The 9,639-nt window shown below is 43.1% G+C and overlaps 1 long non-coding RNA gene across 1 annotated transcript; it reads left to right on the plus strand.

The window, feature by feature from the left end:
- The first annotated feature begins 3,104 nt into the window (after window positions 1-3,104).
- LOC110525958 lies at window positions 3,105-9,542 on the plus strand. The gene is made up of 2 exons (XR_002473848.2): window positions 3,105-3,301; window positions 9,110-9,542. It is a non-coding gene; the product is annotated as an uncharacterized LOC110525958 (long non-coding RNA).
- The last annotated feature ends 97 nt before the right edge of the window (window positions 9,543-9,639 follow it).

The following is a 9,639-nucleotide window of genomic DNA, read 5'->3' on the forward strand; positions in this document are numbered from 1 at the left end:
ACTCTGTAACATATTCTAGTTTGGAAATTTTTTATTTTGTATTTAACCTTTAACTAGGCAAGTCAGTTAGGAACAAATTATTATTTAAAATGACGGCCTGGAAACAGAAAATTGTATTGAAAAACTGTATTCACTGATGAGAAAATTTGCAGAATGTCGGCCAAAATCCATCTCACTCCATCTTCTACCACTTCCAGCCACTGGGCTTCCTCTCACCACCATATTTGGTAGTGAGTGGAAACGCCAACCGAATGCTTCACATTTATACATCCAGTGAAATATCTGTCTCATTGTTCTATCTGTGGCAAAACTGTCCCTCACGCTCTCAGCTTCTGGTTATCCATCCATATGCTGCGTTCATAAGTTGGAAACTCAGAAAATATTACTGGAAACTGGAAACGAGTAACGAGTTGTGTGCGTTCATGTGCTTTGAACCCGTTGAGAATGGCTTTTGACTAATGGCAATAGCTATCATGCTCGCAAACAAATTATAGTGTTCAAAAAACATATTAATTGATTGTTTTTTTATAAATAATGTTTTGTTGCATATAACTGCCGAAAATGATGAGTTCAGCATGAGAGAGTCGAAGCCATAGAGATACAGTATATAGAGGACTCTTTTTTTCTCTTTTTATTTAAAAAAAATATTTCACCTTTATTTAACCAGGTAGGCCAGTTGAGAACAAGTTCTCATTTGCAACTGTGACCTGGCCAAGATAAAGCAAAGCAGTTCGACACAAACAACAACACAGAGTTACACATGGAATAAAGAAACGTACGGTCAATAACACAATAGAAAAGTCTATATACAGTGTGTGCAAATGAGGTAAGATGAGAGAGGTAAGGCAATAAATAGGCCGTAGTGGCGAAGTAATTACAATTTAGCAATTAAACACTGGAGTGACAGATGTGCAGAAGATGAATGTGCAAGTAAAATACTGGGGTGCAAAGGAGCAAAAAATATAACAATATGGGGATGAGGTAGTTGGATGGGCTATTTACAGGTGGGCTATGTACAGGTGCAATGATCTGCAAGCTGCTCAAACAGCTGATGCTTAAAGTTAGTGAGGGAGATATGAGTCTCCAGCTTCAGTGATTTTTGCAATTCGTTCCAGTCATTGGCAGCAGAGAACTGGAAGGAAAGGCGGCCAAAGGAGGAATTGGCTTTGGGGGTGACCAGTGAAATATACCTTGCTGGAGAGGGTGGTATGGGTGGGTGCTGCTATGGTGACCAATGAGCTGAGATAAGGTGGGGCATTACCTAGCAAAGAGTTATAGATGACCTGGAGCCAGTAGTCGGTTTGGTGACAAATATGAAGCGAGGGCCAGCCAACGAGAGCCAGCTAACGAGAGCATACAGGTCGCAGTGGTGGGTGGTATATTGGGCTTTGGTGACACAACGGGTGTCACTGTGATAGACTGCATCCAGTTTGGTGATTAGAGTGTTGGAGGCTATTTTGTAAAGGACATTGCCGAAGTCAAGGATCAGTAGGATAGTAATTTTTATGAGGGTATGTTTGGCAGAATGAGTAAAGGATGCTTTGTTGCAAAATAGGAATCCGATTCTAGATTTAATTTTGGATTGGAGATGCTTAATGTGAGTCTGGAAGGAGAGTGTAAAGTCTAGCCAGACACCTATGTATTTGTAGTTGTCCTCATATTCTATGTCCGAACCGTCCAGAGTAGTGATGCTAGACGAGCAGGCAGGTGCGGGCAGCGATCGGTTGAAGAGCATGCATTTAGTTTTACTTGCTTTTAAGAGCAGTTGAAGGCCACAGAAGGAGAGTTGTATGGAGGTTAGTTAACACAGTGTCCAAAGAAGGGACAGAAGTATACAGACTGGTTTCGTCTGAGTAGAGGTGGATCTGAGAATCACCCGCAGCAAGAGCGACATCATTGATGTATACAGAGACAAGAGTCGGCCTGAGAATTGAACCCTGTGGCACCCCCATTTGACACACTGAACTCTATCTGAGAAGTAGTTAGTGAACCAGGCGGGGCAGTTATTTGAAAAACCAAGCCTGTTTAGTCTGCCGATACGAATGTGGTGATTGACAGAGACGAAAGCCTTGGCCAGGTCAATGAATACGGCTGTACAGTATTGTCTTTTATCGATGGCGGTTATGATATCGTTTAGGACCTTGAATGTGGCTGAGGTGCACCCATGACCAGCTCGGAAACCAGATTGCATAGCGGAGAAGGTACGGTGGGATTCGAAATGTTCGGTGATCTGTTTGTTAACTTGGCTTTCGAAGATCTTAGAAATTAAGGGTGGGATAGATATAGGTCTGTAACAGTTTGGGTCTAGAGTGTCTCCCCCTTTGAAGAGGGGGATGACCTCGGCAGCTTTCCAATGGAAAGCTTCTTTGGTAATCTCAGACAATACAAAAGAGAGGTTGAACAGGCTAGTAATAAGGGTTGCAACAATGTGTGCATTATATCATCTGTGACTGCATGGGCAGCATGTGGAGGCTATAACTCATAGGAATCCCTCCCCAGTTCACTACTTTGACTAATTAAAATGTCGGAGGCATGGTGGAAGCCCTCAAAGGCCCTGCCCATGCTAAAATTGCATTTTTGCCACTAGAGGCCTCTATCATTCTCTATGGGTGGGGCTCAGCGATGGCAAGAATTTCCCATTATTTTCTAATTGGAGGGGCCTTCAAGTGGATTATTCCCAGTGGTATGCTGGTATTTGCACATTTACGAGGTGTTATGAACACAGCAATAAACCTCTCAACCCTGTAGCAGTATGGACAGTCACTTAACAGCCATGACATCTTGATGAACACTGTCCATGTCTCAGACTCTGTGTGTTGACTTGAGTTTCTCTCTTCAACATACTGTTACACCACAAATTACTTTATGCACCTAGAGTCAATAATACTGGTAGGAATATATTCCCAATTTCCTTTAATTGCGCCATCCCAGACAAATTGTATTTAAAGGACTATAGGTGGTCGAAAATATGATTACAGCTATTTCCAATACTTTTGATTGATAGATGATGACAGTAGCCTGTAGTCTTTGCTCTTGTATGGTTGAGTGGTGCAAAAAGGGGCGTTTCTGTCGTGCAGAAGAAGAGGCGTGTCTGGTTGTTTGGTTACAGCTGATTATCGCGACATCCGCTGCCTCCATCATCAATACAACACCGACTGCGACTATTATCGGGGAAAAAAACATCCACTGACAACATTTCATTATCCTTCAGAACCGACCGGAACGGGGCCAAGGCTATTTTTAACGAACAAACGCCTGTTACGATCATCGTGTCTCGAAACCAACAGTGGTGCTGAAAACAGTGAGTAGGCTATGTTATAGACAGGGCATACGGATGTAATGGTTCGATACGGTATCCCAGGCTACATCAAAGCGGCTCAGATAATGACAAATACGTGTTATTTGACTTCAACTGTAATCATTTCAATCTAATAATAACTGTTGATGTTTCAGGAAACCCAGTCGTGCTATTCGAATCCTGATATAGTCACGTTGAGATGGAGAGAGAAGGTGGGAGGGATGAGAGATGTGGATAGAATCATGGGTGAGAGTAAAGGAGACCATATCAGTAGAGAGACCGTGTGTTAGTTAGGCTGCTACTATAGCTTACCCGAGTGGAATTAAATAGTGTTGAAGGACATGGAGTGGGGGTTATAGCCTATCTGGCAGGAGCGACTCATTCTTTCTCTCCCTCTCTCTCTCTCTCTCTCTCTTATCTTCTCTTCCTCTCTCATGTCACTGCATTGAGCGTACTATTGAATACTGTATGCCGTCACACATTACAGTGTGTAATGTCTTGACCGCAGGGGAGAGTTAGTTAGCAATCGCTCCATCTAAATTTCATTGCAGATTGAAAGGTGCAAGAGTAGCAAGATGTCACCTAGTGTAGTTGTCAACAATTGTGTACCTACGCACACACAACCACACTTCATAACAGCACGTGCCTCTTTGCCGCGCTCTCACTCACTGCCTTGTAGGCAGGACCTAATCGCCCACTCAAGCTGCACAAAGATACGCACGTGCACACACACACACACACATTCACACACACACAAGTAATTTATAAGTTCAGAAACAACCTGAATAGTAACTAATAGTAACTGAATGTTTGCTATTCTATACAGTTTATTGCTCAATCTTGGTCAGGTCCTTTTTGTAAAAGAGAATGTGTTCTTAATGTCTTACCTGGTTAAATAAAGGCAAAATAAATATAAATATTGGACGTTGCATACAGTGGTTGCTCCACTAAAAGATTTGCGATTATGCTGCTGTACTTAAGAGGTAATTTATGGTTTAGTACGATACCCTGCGTCATCACTTCATTGTTCCAGACCAGCGCAAGGGGGAGTTAGAGCACTGATTATGCTTTTGGGGCCTACTGTCTCTCTAACTGACAATGAATGGGTGACATAAACCTAAATAGAAACTGATATTTGTGCACGACTTCAGTATTACTTACTTAAACTGTAGTTACACTAAGGTTTTTATTATTTTATTTTATTAGAATTATTTTGCTCTTACTGTAGTAGTGTAGCCCACTCCCGACCGCACCTGAGTGGCGCAACGGTCTAAGACGCTGCATAGCAGTGCAAGCTGTGCTGATGCTGGTTCAATACCTGTGCCAGCCTTGACTGGGGGACTCATGAGACGACTGTAGGTTTTTGGTTTCTCTCCCTCTAAAAAAATAAATTGTCACACCCTGATCTGTTTAGCCTTTTTGGGATTGTCTCCACCCCCCTCCAGGTGTCGCCCATCTTCCCCATTATCCCCTGTATTTATACCTGTGTTCTCTGTTTGTCTGTTGCCAGTTCGTTTTGTTTCGTCAAGCCTACCATCGTTTTCCCCTCTGTTCTTGTCTCTCGATTGTTCCTGTTTTCTAGTTTTCTGCCTGCCCAGACCCTGAGCCTGCCTGCATTTCTGTACTTTTGCCACACCTATCTGGATTACTCCGCCCCTGCCTGCCTTGACCTGTCGTTTGCCTGCCCCTGTTGGATTAATAAACTGTTGCTAATTCAACATTGTCTGCATCTGGGTCTTACCTGAAACGTGATATAAATAAATAATTCTAAATAGCAAACTGGCTTTATTTACAAATTAGTAACAATGTCACCCGATGTTCAAGAATGGCCCTTTTCTCACTCATTTTACGTTATATGGAATAATCTCCAAAATATTGTTATTTTTTAAATAAACTGTTATTATTCATTTTGAATTATATAAAAGCATTAGATATTCTCACAGATATATTATTAATCCTGTTATTAGCAGGACAATATATATTGGTCATATTGGTCATGGCTCATGAGTGGCGCACAATGGGATTGCCTTGCATTTCTCCAGCTGTATCCACTGAAAGCATGCAAGGTTCAAGGCACTAGGGCAGGGGGCATGGGAGGGGCCGCAGTGCTGCGCACAGAAGATGGATCTAGCCCATGGGGAAGGCAGGGGGAGGGGTGGAGCCACACTGGGTAGCACAGAGTAACACTGTAAGGGTCACTGTAAGGGAGCTGACTAGGGAAATGTTCCCGCTGTTCTTAGTGCCAGTCTGCACTAAGTCAAACTAAAACAATGTAACTAATAATGTCATCTTTATGCTTTCGTTAATTAAATAATGATAAAAAATACTCTTTCAGAAGCCGATGTTTATTTAGTTATGGATCCATAATGAATTACTATGGGAATAAATATCACTGAATTACAGAAATATTGGAACAAAGTTGTCTAATGCAGTTAAACAAATGGTTGATTACTGGAAAATACTTTTTCAAACTCACACGGTCACGTTGTACAGTGCCATTATGGCTATTAGCAGGTAGTTGGACAATAGACTTGCCTAGAAGGAGAGTAGGGGGATAACTCTATCGTCAAATGTATTTCTTAGTTAGGTTGGCTGTATCACAACCGGCCATGATTGGTTGCAATTTCAGTTTAATCCACCAGAAAAGACTAAACAAATAATACTACAAAATGTATTATTATAATGTATCACATCCAACCGTGATTGGGAGTCCCATAGGGACTTTGCCTTTACAAATATTATTTTGGCCATTATTCAGATTACAATCGCTCACTTTTGTTTTTTTGAAAACAAAATAACCTCCAAAATATTGTTATATATTATCAAGTTGATGGCACAGTCATTTAAAAAAAATATATATTTCACCTTTATTTAACCAGGTAGGCCAGTTTAACCATGTAGGCCAGTTGAGAAGTTCTCATTTACAACTGCGACCTGGCCAAGATAAAGCAAAGCAGTGCGACATAAACAACAACACAGAGTTACACTTGGAATAAACAAACGCACAATCAATAACACAATAGGAAAAAAAATCTATATACAGTGTGTGCAAATGGCGTGAATAGGCCATAGTAGCGAAGTAATTACAATTTAGCAAATTAACACTGGAGTGATAGATGTGCAGATGATGATGTGCAAGTAGAAATACTTGTGTGCAAAAGAGCAAAAAAGTAAATATAAACAATATGGGGATGAGGTAGGTAGATTGGATGGGCTATTTACAGATAGGGTGTGCACAGCTGTAGTGATCGGTTAGCTGCTCCGATAGCTGATGTTTAAAGTTAGTGAGGGAGATATAAATCTCCAACTTCAGCGATTTTTGCAATTCATTCCAGTCATTGGCAGCAGAGAACTGGAAGGAAAGGTGACCAAAGAGGTGTTAGCTTTGGGGATGACCAGTGAGATATACCTGCTGGAGCACGTGCTACGAGTGGGTGTTGTTATCGTGACCAGTGAGCTGAGTTAAAGCAGAGCTTTACTGGTCTGGCGACGAATATGTAACGAGGGCCAGCCGACGAGAGCATACAGGTCGCAGTGGTGGGTGGTATATGGGGCTTTGGTGACGAAACAGATGGCTATGTGATAGACTGCATCCCATTTGCTGAATAGAGTGTTGGAGGCTATTTTGTAAACAACATCGTCGAAGATCGGTAGGATAGTCAGTTTTACAACGGTATTTTTGGCGGCATGAGTGAAGGAGGCTTTGATGTGAAATAGGAAGGAGAGTTTACAGTTTAGCCAGACACCTAGGTATTTGTAGTTGGCCACATATTCTAAGTAAGAACCGTCCAGAGTAGTGATGCTAGTCTGGCGGGCGGGTGCGGGCAGCGATCGGTTGAAAAGCAAGCATTTAGTTTTACTAGCGTTTAAGAGCAGTTGGAGGCCACGGAAGGAGTGTTGTATGGCATTGAAGCTCGTCTGGAGGTTAGTTAACAGTGTCCAAAGAAGGGCCAGATGTATACAGAATGGTGTCGTCTGCGTAGAGGTGGATCAGAGAATCACCCGCAGCAAGAGCGACATCGTTGATATATACAGAGAAAAGAGTCGGCCCGAGAATTGAACCCTGTGGTACCCCCCATAGAGACTGCCAGAGGTCCGGACAACAGGCCCTCCGATTTGACACACTGAACTCTATCTGAGAAGTAGTTGGTGAACCAGGCGAGGCAGTCATTAGAGAAACCTAGGCTGTTGAGTCTGCCGATAAGAATACAGTGATTGACAGAGTCGAAAGCCTTGGCCAGGTCGATGAAGACGGCTGCACAGTACTGTCTTTTATCGATGGCGGTTATGATATCGTTTAGTACCTTGAGCGTGGCTGAGGTGCCCCCGTAACCAGCTCGGAAACCGGATTGCACAGCGGAGAAGGTATGGTGGGATTCGAAATGGTCAGTGATCTGTTTATTAACTTGGCGGCACCTATATAAAGCTGAGTGACTCGCTCATTCATGGCTTTGGATCAAAATAAATAAGTACCAACATTCTTTCTGATCGTCTTTAGCAAAGAAATGTTTTGGTTATTCTGACCTGGACACCATGCACAGTATTATAATAACCCATTTTGGGCTATTAGCATGACAATATACCTTGACCAACACCTGTCTGTATTTTGATCATTTGTGGATGGGGCCTCCCCAGTGGTGCAGCTGTCTAAGTCACCACATCGCAATACAAAATGCGTTGCTACAGATACCCGTGCCGGCCGCCACCGGGAGACCCATGAGGCGGCTTTTGGTTTTAATTTAGAATCCTCCAATCCTCTATATGTAATTATTTGCGGAGAGTCACGTCATATTTTTCAATATACTGTAGGCCTACCGTAGGCGACATGAGTCTCACTCGTGTTGAGTAATGTGCTGTTAAAAGTGTTGTAGGTCTTATTTTTTTAAAGAGCATATTGAAGTCTAGAAGGATTTAAAGCAATAGCCTACAACTATTTTAGCACCATTTTGCACTGCTCTGAGACAAGCATGGGGACTGGTCTTGATAAATCAATGAGATTTTTATTTTCACTGAATCTCCGTTTGGATATTGGTTAGACTAGATTTAGAAAATGTGTGTGTAGAAATGTTATGCTCTTAGCGTAACCTTTATTTAACTAGGCAAGTCCATTAAGAACAAATTCTTATTTACAATGACAGCCTACTCCTTCCTTCCTGTCGGGGAAATTGAACCCCAGTCTCCCACAACACAGGGATTCTTTAGCTAAATGTAGTACTGTAGTCTACTCCCGACCATCACATTGTACAGCAAAATATTTTCCGGAGGGTTCGTTTTTCTTGGAATAGAAACACCATAATATTAATCTAATTAATTAAGCAACATTTCTTAAAATCAGTCCCATATACTTTGTTCTTACAAAAAAAGGTTTTACATTCTCTAGTACAGCCTCTATTGAAGACTATCAAATGCTTCTCATAGATGCCCTCTGGTGGTCAAACTAGCACTAACTAGCAATAATGGTACCAGTGGTTGGCACTTAAATAACCTGCCATAGAATTCTGCGGCACCACGCAAGCTGTGCTGCAGTAGGCTGCAACTTTTAAAGGACGAACCACTGTACTACAGCACCATTTGACCGGAACTGTTATATTTTTAAACATTGTTTTTCACTGTGTAGCATAATTGTTTAGACAGATGATCCAACCTCATTCATAGACGTCAGTGTAAATACCTGTATTACTGCCTCTGCCTTCTGCTACCATCTGGATGAACAGTCTATTTGCATGAGGGTACTTATGAAGAGCACATTATTAACTTCTCTCTCTCTCTCTTCCTCCTCCTCCTCCTCCTCCTCCTCCTCCTCCTCCTCAGTGTGTGTGCCTCCAGTACCTCCTTTAGCCCTTGATGACCCACACTGCTTCCCAGTGTGTGAGGCTGAGTGACTCTCTGTCCCCTCTAACCCCTCACCCCTGACCCCTCATCATGGGCAGTGTGGGTAGTGGAGTGGCAGGGGAGCAGGAGTTTGCCATGAAGTCCGTGGGCACTAGGACCATCCTGCCTCGCGCTCCGCCCCTGTCTCGCCGTTGCCCCGCCGACCGTAGCTGCAGCGCCGAACGACTCCCCCCACCCCCAGCGACAGCCTCCGAGGGAACCGCGTCTAGTGAAGAACGAGGAAGTATTAGTATTGGGACCGTAACTGGGAAAGACCGGCCTCCGGACTCTGACACAGACCGTACCACTACAACTGCATCCAACTGTGACCGGGGGGATACAGGGGTGGGATACGGAAATGGAGCAGGAAGGAGGGAGAGTGGAGAGAGGGAGAGTGGAGGGAGGGAGAGTGGAGGGAGGGAAAGGGAGAGTAGAGAGAAGGATAGGGAGAGTAGAGAGTGGGAGAAAGA

The sequence above is a fragment of the Oncorhynchus mykiss genome, chromosome 6 (assembly GCF_013265735.2).
Source record: "Oncorhynchus mykiss isolate Arlee chromosome 6, USDA_OmykA_1.1, whole genome shotgun sequence".
NCBI classification, from domain to species: domain Eukaryota; kingdom Metazoa; phylum Chordata; class Actinopteri; order Salmoniformes; family Salmonidae; genus Oncorhynchus; species Oncorhynchus mykiss.